Here is a 19,411-nt window from a genome sequence, read left to right as displayed (position 1 = left end):
AAACCCTAGGCGCCTTGGGCCCTTGTGGGGGGGCGCACTAGCCCACCTGGGGCTGGTCCCCTCCCACACTTGGCCCATGCAGCCCTCCGGGGCCGGTGGCCCCACTTGATGGACCCCCGGGACCCTCCTGGTGGTCCCAGTATGTTACCGATAAAACCTGAAACTTTTCCGGTGACCAAAACAGGACTTCCCATATATAAATCTTTACCTCCGGACCATTCCGGAACTCCTCGTGACGTCCTGGATCTCATCCGGGACTCCGAACAACATTCGGTAACCACGTATATCTATTCCCTATAACCCTAGCGTCATCGAACCTTAAGTGTGTAGACCCTACGGGTTCGGGAACCATGCAGACATGACCGAGATAACTCTTTGGTCAATAACCAACAGCGGGATCTGGATACCCATGTTGGCTCCCACATGTTCCACGATGATCTCATCGGATGAACCACGATGTCAAGGACTTAATCAATCCCGTATACAATTCCCTTTGTCTAGCGGTATGATACTTGCCCGAGATTCGATCGTCGGTATCCCGATACCTTGTTCAATCTCGTTACCGGCAAGTCTCTTTACTCGTTCCGTAACACATCATCCCGTGATCAACTCCTTGATCACATTGTGCACATTATGATGATCTCCTACCGAGTGGGCCCAGAGATACCTTTCCGTTTACACGGAGTGACAAATCCCAGTCTCGATTCGTGCCAACCCAACAGACACTTTCGGAGATACCTGTAGTGTACCTTTATAGCCACCCAGTTACGTTGTGACGTTTGGCACACCCAAAGCACTCCTACGGTATTCGGGAGTTGCACAATCTCATGGTCTAAGGAAATGATACTTGACATTAGAAAAGCTTTAGCATACGAACTACATGATCTTGTGCTAGGCTTAGGATTGGGTCTTGTCCATCACATCATTCTCCTAATGATGTGATCCCGTTATCAACGACATCCAATGTCCATGGTCAGGAAACCGTAACCATCTATCGATCAACGAGCTAGTCAACTAGAGGCTTACTAGGGACATGGTGTTGTCTATGTATCCACACATGTATCTGAGTTTCCTATCAATACAATTCTAGCATGGATAATAAACGATTATCATGAACAAGGAAATATAATAATAATCAATTTATTATTGCCTCTAGGGCATATTTCCAACAGTCTCCCACTTGCACTAGAGTCAATAATCCAGTTCACATCGCTATGTGATTAACACTCAAGGTCACATCCCCATGTGACTAACACCCAAAGAGTTCTGGGTTTGATCATGTTATGCTTGTGAGAGAGGTTTGAGTCAACGGGTCTGCAACATTCAGATCCGTATGTACTTCGTAAATTTCTATGTCTTCTTGTGGATGCAACTACTACGCTACATTTGGAGCCATTTCAAATAATTGTTCTACTTGGAGCTATTCTAAATTGTTGCTCCATTATACATATCCGGTATCTTTACTCAGAGCTATCCGGATAGGTGTTAAGCTTGCATCGACGTAACTCTTTACGTTGAACTCTTTATCACCTTCATAACCAAGAAACATATCCTTATTCCTTTAAGGATAATTTAGACCGCTATCTAGTGATCTACTCCTAGCTTACCTCTGTACCCTCTTGCCAGATATGTGGCAAGGCACACATCAGGTGCGGTACCCAGCATGTCACACCGTATAGAGCCTATGACAAAAGCATAGGGGACGACCTTCGTCCTTCCTCTTTCTTCTGCCGTGGTCGAGCTTTAAGTCTTAACTTCATACCTTACAACTCAGGCAAGAACTCCTTCTTTGACTGATCCATCTTGAACACCTTCAAGATCATGTCAAGGTATGTGCTCATTTGAAAGTACCATTAAGCGTTTTGATCTATCCTCATAGATCTTGATGCTCAACGTTCAAGTAGCTTAATCCAGGTTTTCCATTGAAAAACACTTTTCAAATAACTCTGCATGCTTTCCAGAAATTCTACGTCATTTCTGATCAACAATATGTCAACAACATATATTCATCAAAAATTCTATAGTGCTCCCACTCACTTGTTTGGAAATACAAGTTTCTCATAAACTTTGCATACACCCAAAATCTTTGATCATCTCATCAAAGCATACATTCCAACTCCGAGATGCTTACTCCAGTCCTTAGAAGGATTGCTGGAGCTTTGCATACTTGTTAGCATCTTTCAGGATTGACAAAACCTTCTATTGTAACACATACAACTTTTTTTACGAAAACTTGGTAAGAAAACTTGTTTTGACATCCATCTGTAAGATTTCATAATCGAAAAATACAGTTAATGCTAACATGATTCCGACGGACTTAAGCATCGCTACGGGTGAGAAATTCTCATCGTAGTCAACTCCTTGAACTTGTCAGAAAAAACATCTTAACGACAAGTCGAGCTTTCTTAATGGTGATACTTACCATCATTGTCCGTCTTCCTTTTAAAATCCATATGTACCTAACAGCCTTACGACCATCAAGTAGTTCTTCCAAAGTCTACACTTTGTTTTCATATATGGATCCTCTCTCGGATTATATGGCCTCGAGCCATTTTGGAATCCAGGCCCACCATCGCTTCTCCATAGCTCGTAGGTTCATTGTTGTCTAGCAACATGACTTCCAAGACAGAATTATGTACCACTCTGAAGTAGTACGCATCCTTGTCATCCCACAAGGTTTGGTAGTGACTTGATCTGAAGTTTCATGATCACTATCATAAGCTTCTACTTCAATTGGTGTAGGTGCCACAGGAACAACTCCCTGTGCCCTGCCACACACTACTTGAAGAGACGTTTCAATAACCTCATCAAGTCTCCACCATCCTCCCACTCAATTCTTTCGAGAGAAACTTTTCCTCGAGAAAGGACCCGATTCTAGAAACAATCCCTTATTGCTTTCGGATCTGAGACAGGAGGTATACCCAACTGTTTTGGGTGTCCTATGAAGATGCATTTATCCGCTTTGGGTTCGAGCTTATCAGCCTGAAACTTTTTCACATAAGCGTCGCAGCCCCAAACTTTTAAGAAATGGCAGCTTAGGTTTCTCTAAACCATAGTTCATACGGTGTCATCTCATCGGAATTATGTGGTGCCCTATTTAAAGTGAATGTGGTTGTCTCTAATGCCTAACCCATAAACTATCATGGTAATTCGATAAGAGACATCATGGTATGCATCATATCCAATAGGGTGCAGTTATAATGTTCGGACACACCATCACACTACGGTGTTCCAGGCTGTATTAGTTGTGAAACAATTTCCACAATGTCTTAATTCTGTGCCAAACTCGTAATTCAGATATTCATCTCTATGATCATATCATAGATATTTCATCCTCTTGTCATGACGATCTCTCACCTTCACCCTGAAATTACTTGAACCTTTCAATAATTCAGACTCGTGATTCATCAAGTAAATATACCCAACATCTACTCAAATCATCTGTGAAGTAAGAACATAACGATATCCACTACACGCCTCAGCACTCATTGGACTGCACACATCAAAATGTATTACTTCCAACAAGTTGCTTTCTAGTTCCATTTTACTGAAAACGAGGCTTTCAGTCATCTTGCCCATGTGGTATGATTTGCATGTCTCAAGTGATTCAAAATCAAGTGAGTCCAAACGGTCCATTTGCATGGAGTTTCTTCATGCATATACACCAATAGACATGGTTCGCATGTCTCAAACTTTTCAAAAACGAGTGAGCCCAAAGATCCATCAACATGGAGCTTCTTCATGCGTTTTACACCGATATGACTCAAATTGCAGTGCCACATTTCTGTGGTACTATCATTACTATCTTATACCTTTGGCATGAAAATGTGTATCACTACGATCGAGATTCAATAAACCATTCATTTTAGGTGCAAGACCATTGAAGGTATTATTCAAATAAACAGAGTAACCATTATTCTCCTTAAATGAATAACCGTATTGCGATAGACATAATCCAATCACGTCTATGCTCAACGCAAACACCAATCTCGATGGTAGAGGGAGCATGCGATGCTTGATCACATCAAGCTTGGGAAAAACTTCCAACACATATCGCCAGCTCACCTTTAGCTAGTCTCCGTTTACTCCGCAGCCTTTTATTTCGAGTTTACTAACACTTAGCAACCGAACCGGTATCTAATACCATGGTGCTACTAGGCGTACTAGTAAAGTACACATTAACACAATGTATATCCAATATACTTCTATCGACCTTGCCAGCCTTCTCATCTACCAAGTATCTAGGGTAATTCTGCTTCAGTGGTTGTTCTCCTTATTACAGAAGCACTTAGTCTCGGGTTTGGGTTCAACCTTGGGTTTCTTCACTAGAGCAGCAGCTGATTTGCCGTTTCATAAAGTATCCCTTCTTGCCCTTGCCCTTCTTGAAACTAGTGGTTTCACCAACCATCAATAATTGATGCTCCTTCTTGATTTCTACTTTTGTGGTGTCAAACATCACGGATATCTCAAGGATCATCATATATGTCCCTGATATATTATAGTTCATCACGAAGCTCTAGCAGCTTGGTGGTAATGACTTCGGAGAAACATCACTATCTCATCTGGAAGATCAACTCCCACTTGATTCAAATGATTGTTGTACTCAGACAATCTGAGCACAAGCTCAACAATTGAGCTTTTCTCCCTTAGTTTGCAGGCTAAAAAAATCGTCGGAGGTCTTATACCTCTTGACGTGGGCACGAGCCTGAGATCCTAATTTCAGCCCCCGAAACATCTCATATGTTTCGCGACATTTTAAAACGTCTTCGGTGCCTCAACTCTAAACCGTTTAACTGAACTATCACGTAGTTATCAAAATGTGTATGTCAGATGTTTGCAACATCCACAGACGACGTTCGAGGTTCAGCACACTGAGTGGTGCATTAAGGGCATAAGCCTTCTATGAAGCAATGAGGACAATCCTCAGTTTACGGACTTAGTCCGCATAATTGCTACTATTAACTTTCAACTCAATTTTCTCTAGGAACATATCTAAACAGTAGAACTGAAGCGCGAGCTACGACATAATTTGCGAAGACCTTTTGACTATGTTCAGGATAATTAAGTTCATCTTATGAACTCCCACTCAGATAGACATCCCTCTAGTCATCTAAGTGATTATATGATCTGAGTCAACTAGGCCGTGTCCGATCATCACGTGAGACGGACTAGTCATCATCGGTGAACATCTTCATGTTGATCGTATCTACCATACGACTCATGCTCGACCTTTCGGTCTCTTGTGTTCCGAGGCCATGTCTGTACATGCTAGGCTCGTCAAGTTAACCTAAGTGTTTCACATGTGTTCCGAGGCCATGTCTGTACATGCTAGGCTCATCAACACCCGTTGTATTCGAACGTAAGAATCTATCACACCCGATCATCACGTGGTGCTTCGAAACGACGAACTTTCGCAACGGTGCACAGTTAGGGGGAACACTTTCTTGAAATTTTAATGAGGGATCATCTTATTTACTACCGTCGTTCTAAGCAAATAAGATGCAAAAACATGATAAACATCACATGCAATCAAAAAAACAGTGACATGATATGGCCAATATCATATAGCTCCTTTGATCTCCATCTTGGGCTCCATGATCATCATCGTCACCGGCATGACACCATGATCTCCATCATCATGATCTCCATCATTGTGTCTCCATGAAGTTGTCTCGCCAACTTATTACTTCTACTACTATGGCTACCGGTTAGCAATAAAGTAAAGTAATTACATGGCGTTGTTCAATGACACGCATGTCATACAATAAATAAAGACAACTCCTATGGCTCCTGCCGGTTGTCATACTCATCGACATGCAAGTCGTGATTCCTATTACAAGAACATGATCAATCTCATACATCACATATCATTCATCACATTCTTCTTGGCCATATCACATCACATAGCATACCCTGCAAAAACAAGTTAGACGTCCTCTAATTGTTGATTGCATGTTTTACGTGGCTGCTATGGGTTTCTAGCAAGAATGTTTCTTACCTACGCAAAAACCACAATGTGATATGCCAATTGCTATTTACCCTTCATAAGGACCCTTTTCATCGAATCCGATCCGACTAAAGTGGGAGAGACTGGCACCCGCTAGCCACCTTATGCAACTAGTGCATGTCAGTCGGTGGAACCTGTCTCACATAAGAGTACGTGTAAGGTCGGTATGGGCTGCTTCATCCCACAATACCGCCGAAACAAGATTGTACTAGTAACGGTAAGCATATTGAACAAAATCAATGCCCACAACTACTTTGTGTTCTACTCGTGCATAGAATCTACGCAATAAGCCTAGCTCATGATGCCACTGTTGGGGAACGTAGCAGAAATACAAAATTTTCCTACGTGTCACCAAGATTTATCTATGGAGAGACTAGCAACGAGGGGAAGGAGAGTGCATCTACATACCCTTGTAGATTGCTAAGCGGAAGCGTTCAAGAGAACGGGGTTGAAGGAGTCGTACTCGTCGTGATCCAAATCATCGGAGATCCTAGTGCCGAACGGACGACACCTCCGCGTTCAACACATGTACAGCCCGGTAACGTCTCCCATGCCTTGATCCATCAAGGAGAGAAGGAGAGGTTGAGGAAGAATCCATCCAGCAGCAGCACGACGGCGTGATGGTGGTGGAGGAGCGTGGTACTCCAGCAGGGCTTCGCCAAGCACCGCAAGAGACGAGGAGGGAGAGAGGTAGGGCTGCTCCAGGAAGAGGTCAAAACTCATGTGTTGGCAGCCCCAAAGACCTCAACTATATATTGGGGAGAGGGAGGGGGCTGCGCCCCCACCTAGGGTTCCACCCTAGGGGCGGCGGCCAGCCCAGATCCCATCTGGTGGGGCGGCCAAGGCGGGAGAGGGGAAACTTGCCCCCCAAGCTAGGTGGGGCGCCCCCTCCCCAAACCCTAGGCGCCTTGGGCCCTTGTGGGGGGGCGCACCAGCCCACCTGGGGCTGGTCCCCTCCCACACTTGGACCATGCAGCCCTCCGGGGCCGGTGGCCCCACTTGGTGGACCCCCGGGACCCTCCTGGTGGTCCCGGTATGTTACCGATAAAACCCGAAACTTTTCCGGTGACCAAAACAGGACTTCCCATATATAAATCTTTACCTCCGGACCATTCCGGAACTCCTCGTGACGTCCGTGATCTCATCCGGGACTCCGAACAACATTCGGTAACCATGTACATCTATTCCCTATAACCCTAGCGTCATCGAACCTTAAGTGTGTAGACCCTACGGGTTCGGGAACCATGCAGACATGACCGAGATAACTCTTTGGTCAATAACCAACAGCAGGATCTGGATACCCATGTTGGCTCCCACATGTTCCACGATGATCTCATCGGATGAACCACGATGTCAAAGACTTAATCAATCCCGTATACAATTCCCTTTGTCTAGCGGTACGATACTTGACCGAGATTCGATCGTCGGTATCCCGATACCTTGTTCAATCTTGTTACCGGCAAGTCTCATTACTCGTTCCGTAACACATCATCCCGTGATCAACTCCTTGATCACATTGTGCACATTATGATGATGTCCTACCGAGTGGGCCCAGAGATACCTCTCCGTTTACACGGAGTGACAAATCCCAGTCTCGATTTGTGCCAAACCAACAGACACTTTCGGAGATACCTGTAGTGTACCTTTATAGCCACCCAGTTACGTTGTGACGTTTGGCACACCCAAAGCACTCCTACGGTATTCGGGAGTTGCACAATCTCATGGTCTAAGGAAATGATACTTGACATTAGAAAAGCTTTAGCATACGAACTACATGATCTTGTGCTAGGCTTAGGATTGGGGCTTGTCCATCACATCATTCTCCTAATGAGGTGATCCCGTTATCAACGACATCCAATGTCCATGGTCAGGAAACCGTAACCATCTATCGATCAACGAGCTAGTCAACTAGAGGCTTACTAGGGACATGGTGTTGTCTATGTATCCACACATGTATCTGAGTTTCCTATCAATACAATTCTAGCATGGATAATAAACGATTATCATGAACAAGGAAATATAATAATAATCAATTTATTATTGCCTGTAGGGCATATTTCCAACAATAAAGACACTTCAACAATGATTCATAGATGAATATGAAATAAGTTCACATCTGCCAAAAAACCGTGATGAGTTCACCTAATGAGTTCATAGATAAAACTAAATGAGTTCACAACGCAGAATGTAGATGAGCTCACCGCTGATATAAGCTCACGGCTGAGAGAAATTGAAGGAATTGAGTTCAAATACAAGAAAACTACTTGATGAAATAAGTCTGGAACTCCGTGTTTGGAACTTGATTTATGTTTAATAATATGAATGTGTGCATCATTTGATGCAGAGGCCCGGGTAATCCCCTTTTTGAAATAAAATATGTGTAACATCAATTTCATAGGGATCAATCATCCAATTTGTAGCTCTCTCTTTGGTATAAGCTTCTTTGTTGGATATGTGGCGTTGGAATGAGACTAATGTTACAGCCCAATAAGCGGTATGTGATAGCAGGCCTTCTCTGTGTCGACGGGCCATATTAAACTCATCTTTGTCCGGCAGGACAGTGGAGTGATTTGGAGACGTACTAAACATTTCTCTCCTCGGAGAAGAAATTCCCAACTCCACAAACAGTTGATGTTCTTCCAGGTCGCTACAGTGATGGAGTCAATTCATTGGTACAACACCGGCATGAGCACAAAGGCAACTGGCCGGCGGTCATATGTCCATGGAAAAAATACTAATTACTTCATATTTCTTGTTGTAATTTCAGTGATGACTTTCGGGTAGAACCAGGGTGGCTTCCTGGCGTCGCCGAGAGTAGCTCTGCCACTGAGTCGCTGGATCTACTTGCAAGTAGTGGAGCGCCCTAACTCATTCAGATCCGTAAGCATCCTTTGTTTCCTTCTTTTTGGTTGTTTGAATCGTTTGATTCCACTTTGTTTTCAGTGCAAAGAATAACTACCACCAGTTAGATCGACCTGTGATGATAATATATGTGATTAATTTATGTTTGTCATCCTCGTGTTCTTGTACGATTAACATCTACCACTACATCATCTATTTTTGGAATGAAATTTAACTAATGTATATATATACTTTTGTGTCAGGTAGTCTGATTGTTTAGCATCTGTTGGTATAAATAACATAGTTTTCTGTTTAATTAAATAATTAACATTTTTTTACTTATAGACCGCAACAGTATCTCCGCTGAGAATATTTGACAGAATTGTTTCTTGTTATCTGAATATTTTTGTCACCATGGCTATACAGTAATAGAATGAATCTATTAGGCAGTGTTCTATCTGATGGGGACAACTTCTGATGCTACCATATTTTTTTTTGACAGTAAGACTCATGGAACAGAATAGACTAAAACTTCTGCCTGGAAAAGAAGCAATAGAGAAAATTAATTTGCTAGATTTGAAAATCACAACCTGGTATTTTAGTGTTTAGTGAATTGACAGCATCATCACAAACACCATACAGAGAGAGTTGTTTTGTCTAATTAGATAATTAATGACATACATGAACAGATACACTGTGTGAACTATGTGGTCATCACCCCTCTGTCTAATACTCATCGCAAGCACCAAAATAAATTATATTGAGTCTAGTTTTGTATAGAAAGCCCAACTGATGAGGCTAGCATAACTTCCAAAAGTCAGTCTTGACAGGTACTCCCATACTACTAACCTGAAAAAAAATGAAAAAAAGATTACTAAAATTATGAAGCAAACAATTAAGAAAAAGAGAAGTTTTCTCCAACCAGATTTTTTTCCCTTCTAATTACCAACAGCGAATTAATTATGTCCTTGTTAAGCCCAACTGGTGAAGGGAGTATAACTTCCAAAAACTAGTGTTGGCAGGAACTCCTAAACTACTAACCTGAAAAAAGCATATCCATATAGAGATGAGAGCCGAAAAACCTTTAGCCAAAATCGGTAGCAAAAAGAAAATCCATATAGAGATGGCAAGTGGAAGTTCTTTATAATGGGAGTCGGGAAAAAATCCGAGTATTTGGTGACTAAATTAGCTACAGAATATGACCAAGCTACCACATTAATGTATGCCTAAAGAATACATCTAAAAACAAAGGATGATGAAGTCAAGTGTGACATACATATCACATATCAATACCTAATATCTTATTATCAGAATGCATCCCAATCCATGATGATCCCAGCAACATCTCCAAAATGGCAATCCTGTGTGGATAGTATATACATACTCACTTCACAGTGCAATTTACTGTATATTTAATATCATGTGTTCACCATATAGTACCCTATAAGGCTAACAAATCTACATTAGATTTCTTTAGTACAAGAGCGGATTTTGCGAAGCTTCTAAAAGAAATTGATAATGCCTCAATGACTGAGCGCCCTAATTTAGGCAAACTTGTTCAAAGAATTAAAAATTATTCATTTTATTTTTAGGAGAGAGAAAACTATCACAAAAGGAACAATAAATACTTGAGAATAATTTAGTAGTAAAATAGTCATCAAGCTGTACCATTTCCTCTGCATGTCAGCTATTCAGCACATCATGGTTTATTTGTTTAAAAACCATGTGAAAGTAAACCACAATTACTTCCATCGAGAAAAATGGAACACAAAACGTAATGGAGAGATTAAGAATAAATATACCATGTCATATTAAAGATGCAAGTTCCGAATTCCTTGCACATTCACACAAGGAGCTGGACCCCCAAATTTGTGTCCTCAGCGCAAACATGCACACAATGCCTGAACATTCTTCTTAGATTAAGAATTTGTAGCATATGCACCCAACTTTAGATCTGATGAAATTCTAGTACTAATAACTCGTCTACTCGTACAAGGAAACCACGCACACCAGAGGAGAGGAAAGGGAGATGAAGGGGACCTGTTGCCGGGGCCGAAGTTGGGGAAGACCGAGGGGAGTCGATTAGGATGGAGAGCGGCAGGGCAGCGAGATATCCAGCGCCAACTGCAAGCGTGCCACCTTGGACCATGGGAAGGCCACCACCATGTATCCGCCTTGGAGGCCATGGTGTAGCTTGCACGCACCTCCCGGCCGGCCAGATGGAGCGGCAACCAGGCGCACTATGGGATCTTGGGTGGAGGCTGGAGGGCAGCATCAGGAGGAGAGATGGGCCTATATGTGAGGAGTGGTTTGACACATAAGAGAAGAACGCAGCAAGGAGCTACTTATAGGCAAGCAAAGAAGGACCCAGAACACAAACGATGTGCAAACGTGGAACTCCAAACATGCAAAGGTGGACACATGCATGCATGCATGAGCCATGTAGCAGCACACGTATACCAGCCCATACAGCATCCCATGCAGCTAATATTTTTTTCTCACATGAGACAAAATCAGCCCATGCAGTCATACCATCTTTCCACATGAGACAATATAAGCCCATGCACCTCTAGAAGAAACATGCACAGTCCAAGTGAGAAACCAAGAGGGCGATCAACCATTTCATGAAAGCCACCGTGCACACGTGTCGCTCAATCAGCAGGGGTAAAAAAATTCCAAAAAAACCAGAAAAATCGAACCCTTACGGGCCTAGTCTTCTTAGTACATGTGTTACTAGTGAGTTGAGTGCAAGTACTACCACTAGATAGTCAGGACCCTCTGGTCTCAGTAGTTCTGGGCTAACAATTGGCATCAGAGCCTCAGGTTATGCCGAAGCATATGTTGAAAGGAGGCGTCGCCGACGACGGTTCCAAGACCGCTGAGCAGAGCTCGGCTGAGGACACCCGTGCGGCAGACACGCTCGCGCTGCGAGGCAGGCCGGGAGGTGAGCTGGGTGCGCCGTGCTCCGTGCGAGATGTGGGCATGTCCAGTACCTCCTTCCCTGTCCTCACGCGGACCAACTATCCCAGTTGGTCCATCCTGATGAAAGTCATCATGGAGGCGCAACATATGTGGGAAGCCGTGGAAACCGGCGATGTCGAGTACGAGGAGGACCGGCTAGCGATGGAGGCGATCTTGCGCTCCGTCCCAGAGGAGATGGTGCTCACCCTTGGCGCCAAGGAGACGGCCAAGGAAGCATGGGACACCATCAAGACTCTGCGCATTGGCGTGGAGCGCGTACGGGAGTCGAAGGCCCAGACCTTGTGCCTCCAGTACGAGGAGATCCGATTCAAGGCCGGTGAGCAAGTCGACGACTTCGCCTTGCAGCTGCAAGGTCTCGTCAACGAGCTCGCAACACTAGGAGATCACATCGACAACAAGATGGTGATTCTCAAGTTCCTCCGCGTCGTCCCCAGGCAGTACAAGCAACTGGCCTGGTCCATCGAGAGTTTGGTGGATCTCTCCACCATGACGATCGAGGAGCTGGTAGGGCGGCTGAAGGTCATCGAGGAGCGCGGCGACGAAGCCGACAACCGTGCTGGCGGCGAACTACTGCTCACCAGGGAGCAGTGGGACGCGCAGCTTCAGCAGCGCGGCCGCGACGGCTCTTCCAGAAGTGGGAGAGGCGCCCCCACGGGAAGCAGAGGTCACGGCAGAGGCGGAGGCCGTGCCCAGAGCGGCGGCGGCAACCGCGGTCGCAAGCCAAGCCAGGCAGGGCGAGGCGCTAGCAACGGTGGCAAGTGCCGCTACTGCAACATGTCGGGTCACTGGATCCGGGATTGCCGCAGGAGGAAAGCCGATGAGGCAGCCGCGGCAACGACAAACCTCGTCCAAGATGACGTGGACGGTGGGCCAGCAATGATGCTGGCAAGAGTCGAGCCCGTGCAAGAGAGCACAACGTCTCTCGCGACCACGGCTCCGACAACCACCCATTCCGTGTAGGAGGCACGGAACCCATCCACGGGAACCATTACTCGAGTGACAGGCCACACCTCGACAACGATGTTCTCGGGGCCTGTCGACTGGGAGGCGATGAAGGCTCGGGTTTGGGGGAGCCACACCCCAGCGGCGGCGGCCCCGAACTCGGGACCCGACGAGGTCGCGCAAGTTGGCGCGGCAACAACGCATATGGCGGACCATGCTCCGACCATGATGCTGGCGACCATCGACTCCGTGCAGGAGCGCACGGAGACTCAGATCAGCCACACCCCGACAACAAAGTGTTCGGGGACCACCGTGTTGACGGGAGATGGCTCACCACGGCATGTGTGTGCGGCTACGTCTTCCTCAACGAGGAGAGAGCCGTGACCACACGCATGCTTGCAGGCGGCAAGCAAAGTGAGGGTTGGTTCCTCGACACCGGCACCATGAACCACATGACTGGTTCGGTCGACGCGTTCGCGGAGCTGGAACGCTCAATCACCGCGAAGGTGCGGTTCACGGACGGATCCGTGGTGGAGATCCACGAGCGCGGGACCGTCATCTTCGCCGACAAAGGGGGTGATCACAGGGCATTCACGGACGTCTACTTGATCCCGGCGCTCAAGAGCAGCGTCGTGAGTGTCAGACAGCTCAACGAGGGCTGGTTCGACATCGGCATCCGGCGCGGTGTTCTCACCGTGTGCGACCAGCAGAAGAGGCTTCTCATCGAGGTAACCCGCTCGCCGAACCGCCTCTACAAGTTCTTCTTTCGACCTGTGCATCCTGTGTGCCTTGCCGTGGGTCATGCATGTCTCCGACGCATGGCGTTGGCATGCCCGGCTAGGACACCAGCACTTTGACGGGTTGCGGAAGATGGCGCGAGGCAATCTCGTTCGCGGGCTACCTCACATCGAGCACGCCAATGAGCTGTGTGATGCGTGTCTTGCGGGGAAGCAGCGGCGTCTACCATTTCCCGAGAAGGCACGCTATCGGGTGCAGAAACCCCTGGAGCTGGTTCACGGGGACCTCTGCGGCCCAATCACCCCGGCAACGCCAGGAGGGCGTCGCTACATCCTGCTGCTCGTCGACGACTATAGCAGGTTCATGTGGGTGCTGCTCCTCGCCTCCAAGGATGAGGTGGAGCGAGCCATCGTCAAGCAGCAAGCGGCAGCAGAGGTCGAGTGTGGCCACAAGCTACGCGCGCTGCGCACGGACCGTGGCGGCGAGTTCACATCGGCCACGTTCTACAAGCACTGCGACGAGAAAGGGGTGCAACGTCACCTTACAGCCCCTTACTCGCCGCAGCAGAACGGCATCGTTGAGCGGAGGAACCGGACGGTGCTCGGGATGGCACGCTGCATGCTCAAGGCAATGCAGGTGCCGAGCACGTATTGGGGGGAGGCCGTGCTCACAGCCGTCTTCATCCTCAACCGCTCCTTCACAAGGAGCGTCGATGGCAAGACGATTTATGAGGCGTGGTACGGGAGGAAGCCCGATGTGCGCTTCCTCCGCACCTTTGGCTGCGTCGGGCATGTCAAGACAGCGCGCCCACAGCTGAAGAAGTTCGATGACAGGAGCACCCTAATGGTGTTCATGGGCTACGAGACGGGCTCTAAGGCGTACAAGATGTACGACCCTATCTCAAAGCGTGTGCATGTCTCGCGTGACGTCATCTTCGACGAAGATGCGCGATGGACTTGGGAGGCGTCGGGGGAGGCCCCGGCAAGCAGCTCCTTCACCGTGGAGTACTCGATGTACTCTACAACCTCGGGAAGCAAGACCTCGGGAATTGCCACGCTGGGAAGCCCGAGAGGTGTGGATCCAGGAACTGCAACCCCGAAAACACCGTCCCCGGGTACGGTGTCCCCAGACACCCCGACGTCAAGCAAGGTAGGTCCCGGGAGGCAGTTCGCAACCCCGCCAACGGCGAGATCGGAGTTGTTCGACGCCGACGACAGTGTTGGCTCCCCCCACAGGTTCGGGCGTATGGGGGATCTCCTCGGCCAGGTTGCGGCAATACCGCAACAACCCGAGGATGAGGACGCTGATGACGATGAGGTCCTACATCTGATGGCCGGCGAGGAGCCGACCACGTTCGCGGAGGCCGAGCAAGAGGATTGCTGGCGCCACGCGATGCTGGACGAGCTGGCGTCGATCAATGACAACGCCACTTGGACACTCACCACACTGCCTGCTGGGCACCGAGCCATCAGGCTCAAGTGGGTGTTCAAGGTGAAGAAGGACGAGCACGGCGCCATTGTCAAGCACAAGGCGCGCCTCATCGCAAAGGGCTATGTGCAGCGTGAGGGAGTGGACTTCGAGGAAGTCTTTGCTCTGGTGGCAAGATTGGAGTCCGTGCGGCTCATCCTTGCCGTGGCCGCTCACTGCGGGTGGGAGGTACACCACATGGACGTCAAGTCGGCGTTTCTCAATGGCGACCTTAAAGAGGAGGTGTACGTCTCCCAGCCACCCGGGTTCGTTGCCAAGGGCCACGAGCAGGGCGTGCATCGACTACACAAGGCCCTGTATGGTCTCCGGCAAGCCCCAAGGGCGTGGAACGCCAAACTCGATGCAAGCCTCACATCCCGTGGGTTCTCACGCAGCGCTTCTGAGCACGGTGTGTACTCGCGTGGCACCACGAACATGCTGCTCATCATCGGCATCTACGTCGACGACCTGGTCATTGCCGGGGCAGAGCCTGACGAGGTTCAACGCTTCAAGGGAGAGATGCATCGTCTCTTCAGCATGAGCGACCTTGGGCTGCTTCGGTACTACCTCGGGCTGGAGGTGAACCAGGAGGGTGGTCGCATCACGATCACGCAGACGGCCTATGCCACCAAGATGCTCGAGCGAGCAGGCATGAAGGACTACCATGCCGTGCACGCTCCAATAGATGCACGGCTGAAGCTCAGCAAGGAGAGCCCCGAGAAGGCGGTGGATGCCACACTCTATCGTAGCATCATCGGGAGTCTCAGGTACCTCGTGCACACCCGACCGGACATCACGTTCGTTGTCGGATACCTGAGTAGGTTCATGGAAGCTCCGGCAAGCGATCACCTCATTGCCGTCAAGCACCTGCTCCGGTACATCGCGGGAACGCTCATGCATGGATGCGTGTATCGTCGTGGTGACGGCGAAAGCTTGGTCGGGTAGAGCGACTCCGACCACGCTGGTGATGTGGACTCCCGGAAGAGCACCTCGGGCATACTATTCCTTCTCGGGAATAGTCCCGTCAGCTGGCAATCGGTGAGGCAAAAGGTTGTCGCCGTATCTTCGTGCGAGGCGGAGTACATCGCGGCAGCTACATCGGGCTGTCAAGGCATTTGGCTTGCTCGCCTTCTCGGCGAGATGCTGAATCAGGACACCGCCCCTGCGCTCATCTTCGTCGACAACAAGTCGGCGATTTCCCTTTGCAAGAATCCAGTGCTTCACGGCCGCAGCAAACACATCGATCTCCGCTATCACTTCATACGTGACTGCGTCGAGAAAGGCACGGTTATCGTGGAGTTCATCCGGACTGGTGAGCAGAAGCGGACATCCTGACCAAGTCACTTGGTCGTGTCCGGTTTCAGGAGTTGTGCGACAAGGTTGGGATCATCGACACCAAGCTCCTTCGACAAGTTTGAGAGGGAGAATGTTGTGTCAAACTTGTCTCCGAAGGCTGCATGTCGGCAACATGCATGCACCAGGGTAGTATTACTTAACTACGAAGGGAGTAGCAGTAAGTTTGGCAAGACCATTTTGGTTTTCTACTATTGTAGGTCAGCCATGATGTCACTTAGGTAATTGACATCAGCACGTACGTACTATAGTCGGTTCAGTAGGCTATATAAAGGACCGATGCCCGTCGCTGTAAGATCATTCCATTCCAATCAAAGCAAGGCAATCAGCCTGAAGCAGTACTCCTCTTGGTGTGTGTGTATGTGTCTTGTGTTGCACTAGTGAGTGCGTGTGTTACTAGTGAGTTGAGTGCAAGTACTACCGTTAGATAGTCAGGACCCTCTGGTCTCAGTAGTTCCGGGCTAACAACGCGCCGGTGCCCAGGCGCCTTGCATCCATCTACAGCGAGGTGCAGACGAGCCGCATCGCGCACACGCTGCCCCTCCCCTCCGTCCTCCGCTCCCACTTCACGCTCGCCGACGAGCCGGCCAGCACCGCCGCTAGAAGCCCCGGTGAGTAATGAACGCCCTCTTTCCTGGGTTGCGTCCTTCCCGGATCTTGCCTGACGGATCGTGGGCTGGGTGGGTTTGAATTTGGGATTTGATGGTCGTCATTCGATCTCGCAGACGAGATAGCCAAGCTGTTCTCCAGCCTGCACGGCCGCTGTCCACGGCCGTGCTGCCGTCGGCCGAGCCCGTCGCGACGAAGCCGCTCAAGATCGGCATCGTGCTTCCTGGTGGCCAGGTTCCAGGGGGACAATGAATCGACTTCTTTGGTAAGTGCGACTGATCTCTAGCTGTACGTTCATTTAGCAATAGTTGAGGCCAACTGAAATTGAAAATCGGCGTTTATAATTGAATCGGAGAGCTCTTAGTGCACTGTCAATCTCTTTTCTGATGGAAAATCTGAGGATAAATCTTATTAGATTTTGTTGTTTGGAGGTGTTTCCTGAATAATTCCTATCGTTGCTTGTCATGTTTGGTGTAGTGTAACAGATTACCTGCAGGAGGGTGCCAAAGGCAGCACCATGTATGGATTAAGGGAGGCCCGCTGGTGTCATGAAGGGCAACTACGTCGAGCTGACTGCTGATTTCGTGTACCCCTACGGAAACCAGGTATGTCAGCATAACCTTTACTAAGCACGCCTACTGATATTTCAATGTTTCATATAAACTTTGGTTATAACCATTTGCAAAACTGGAAGTGGCTCATCAGTAGAGATTTCGTTGAGGTACTTCCATGAATTAACAGATGATTTTTTTTCTCTTGAAGTATCCTTGTGTGTAAGAAATTTCTGATCATAAGCATGACAAATATATGATGGATACATACAGTTTTATGGGTAACCTGAATTACTATTTCATGCCCTGGACTGACATTACATGAATGATCATGTAGTACAATGAGAACTGGTAAATTCAAGGACTTTGGTTATAACCATTTGCAAAACTGGAAGTGGCTCATCAGTAGAGATTCTGTTGAGGTACTTCCATGAATTAACAGATGATACTTTTTCTCTTGAAGTATCCTTGTGTGTAAGAAATTTCTGATCATAAGCATGACAAATATATGATGGATACATATAGTTTTGTGGGTAACCTGAATTACTATTTCATGCATTGGACTGACATTACATGAATGATCATGTAGTACAGTGATAACTGGTAAATTCAAGATGAATAGTGCTATTCTGATTTATCTCCACTTCTCCATATTCTCTGTTTTAGCCTCTTTACTGTAATCGGACAGGTGTATTTTCTTTTGTTGTGTCTTCAGTGAGAATATTTGAACGACACATCTATGTTAGTTTAGTTTATATTATTTCTTAACTCCATTTTGTATTGCAATCTACTGCTATTTTTACGTATGGATTGAATTGAATATTACTAATATGTTCATTATTTCAGTCGTCAGAGATTCAGAATTCTTGCTGTATCATGGGTGCACTATCAGAGATGGTGAATGCTTTAGACGCTCTAAACTTTTTTTCCCCGGGGGAGGGGGCCTGAGAGGTATAAAATTCCATCAGTGTGCTTTTTAATTCAACCTGCACAAAAATATGGACCTCTTATCTAGTAAATAAACCTGTAAAATTATACAGTGCGGAGAGGTTCTGCAAGTTCCCTCAGTGAAGCCTTATGTCCAAGAATAAATTACCTACGTTTGAGTGCGAGTAATGTACAACAGTTTGTAATTTTTCATTTGTATTTTTTCCTCGAACAAGAATTGGTGGTTGGTATTCAGTTATTTTTTATATGCCGACAATGTTTTTTCTGCATATCGATTAACTGTCCGTTTACATAAAGAAAGAAGTTTGTGATTCTCTGAGCCAACTTTGAAGCTTTTCTTTCCTTAGCATCACTTCGTAAAGAATAGTTTTCCTTGTACAACTCACCAGTATGTATGCAAAATAGCAGCACTACACAAAATTGCCATCTTCTAGCCTGAAAATAGAAACCAATACAATGCACAATTTTGTTGCCTTCATTATGTTATTACATTGTTAAATTTTGTTCCTTCTATATTTAAATAATTGCTTCTTAGGATAAACTAAAAAAAATCACATTGTTATACATGCGTTGCACGTGCGTGACTACTAATGTGTCAAAAGAAAGTTCTAGACTGCGTGCATTGATGTCTTTGATGTCCATCTTCCTCCGTGCGCCGCGCCGCACTCCCCCTTGTCCTTGACTTCTGTGCCGCCGCCGCCCTGTTTCCATATGGTAGCGGTAACTATTGGGAAGCATAGTAGAAAACAAAAAAAGGCACCCTACGATCACCCAGGAATAACATGAAGATGCATCAATGGTTTGGATTCGATCGTTACCGACTCCGAGTTGCAGCGAAAGAAGACGAATCGGTGTAGATCGTACTTGGAGTCCCCCAAACCGTAGATGAACGATCCAGTGAACCACCTACGAACAGTCCGTCGAGCGAAAGACTGAAAGCACGGCATCTCTACGAGTTGCAAGCATACGGTCT

At 47.1% G+C, this 19,411-nt stretch overlaps 1 long non-coding RNA gene across 2 annotated transcripts; it reads left to right on the top strand.

The window, feature by feature from the left end:
• The first annotated feature begins 16,620 nt into the window (after nucleotides 1-16,620).
• On the top strand, nucleotides 16,621-18,754 carry LOC123108243 (uncharacterized). 2 transcript variants are annotated; one of them, XR_006451862.1, is made up of 4 exons: nucleotides 16,621-16,941; nucleotides 17,056-17,204; nucleotides 17,417-17,544; nucleotides 18,337-18,754. It is a non-coding gene; the product is annotated as an uncharacterized lncRNA (long non-coding RNA). The 2 variants fall into 2 exon arrangements; XR_006451863.1 differs by having other exon boundaries at nucleotides 17,417-17,912.
• Nucleotides 18,755-19,411: the final 657 nt, after the last annotated feature.

Source organism: Triticum aestivum, chromosome 5A (assembly GCF_018294505.1).
Source record: "Triticum aestivum cultivar Chinese Spring chromosome 5A, IWGSC CS RefSeq v2.1, whole genome shotgun sequence".
In the NCBI taxonomy this organism is placed as follows: Eukaryota; Viridiplantae; Streptophyta; class Magnoliopsida; order Poales; family Poaceae; genus Triticum; species Triticum aestivum.
Note: the sequence above shows the minus strand (reverse complement) of the source record. Positions and strands in the feature narration are given on the sequence as shown.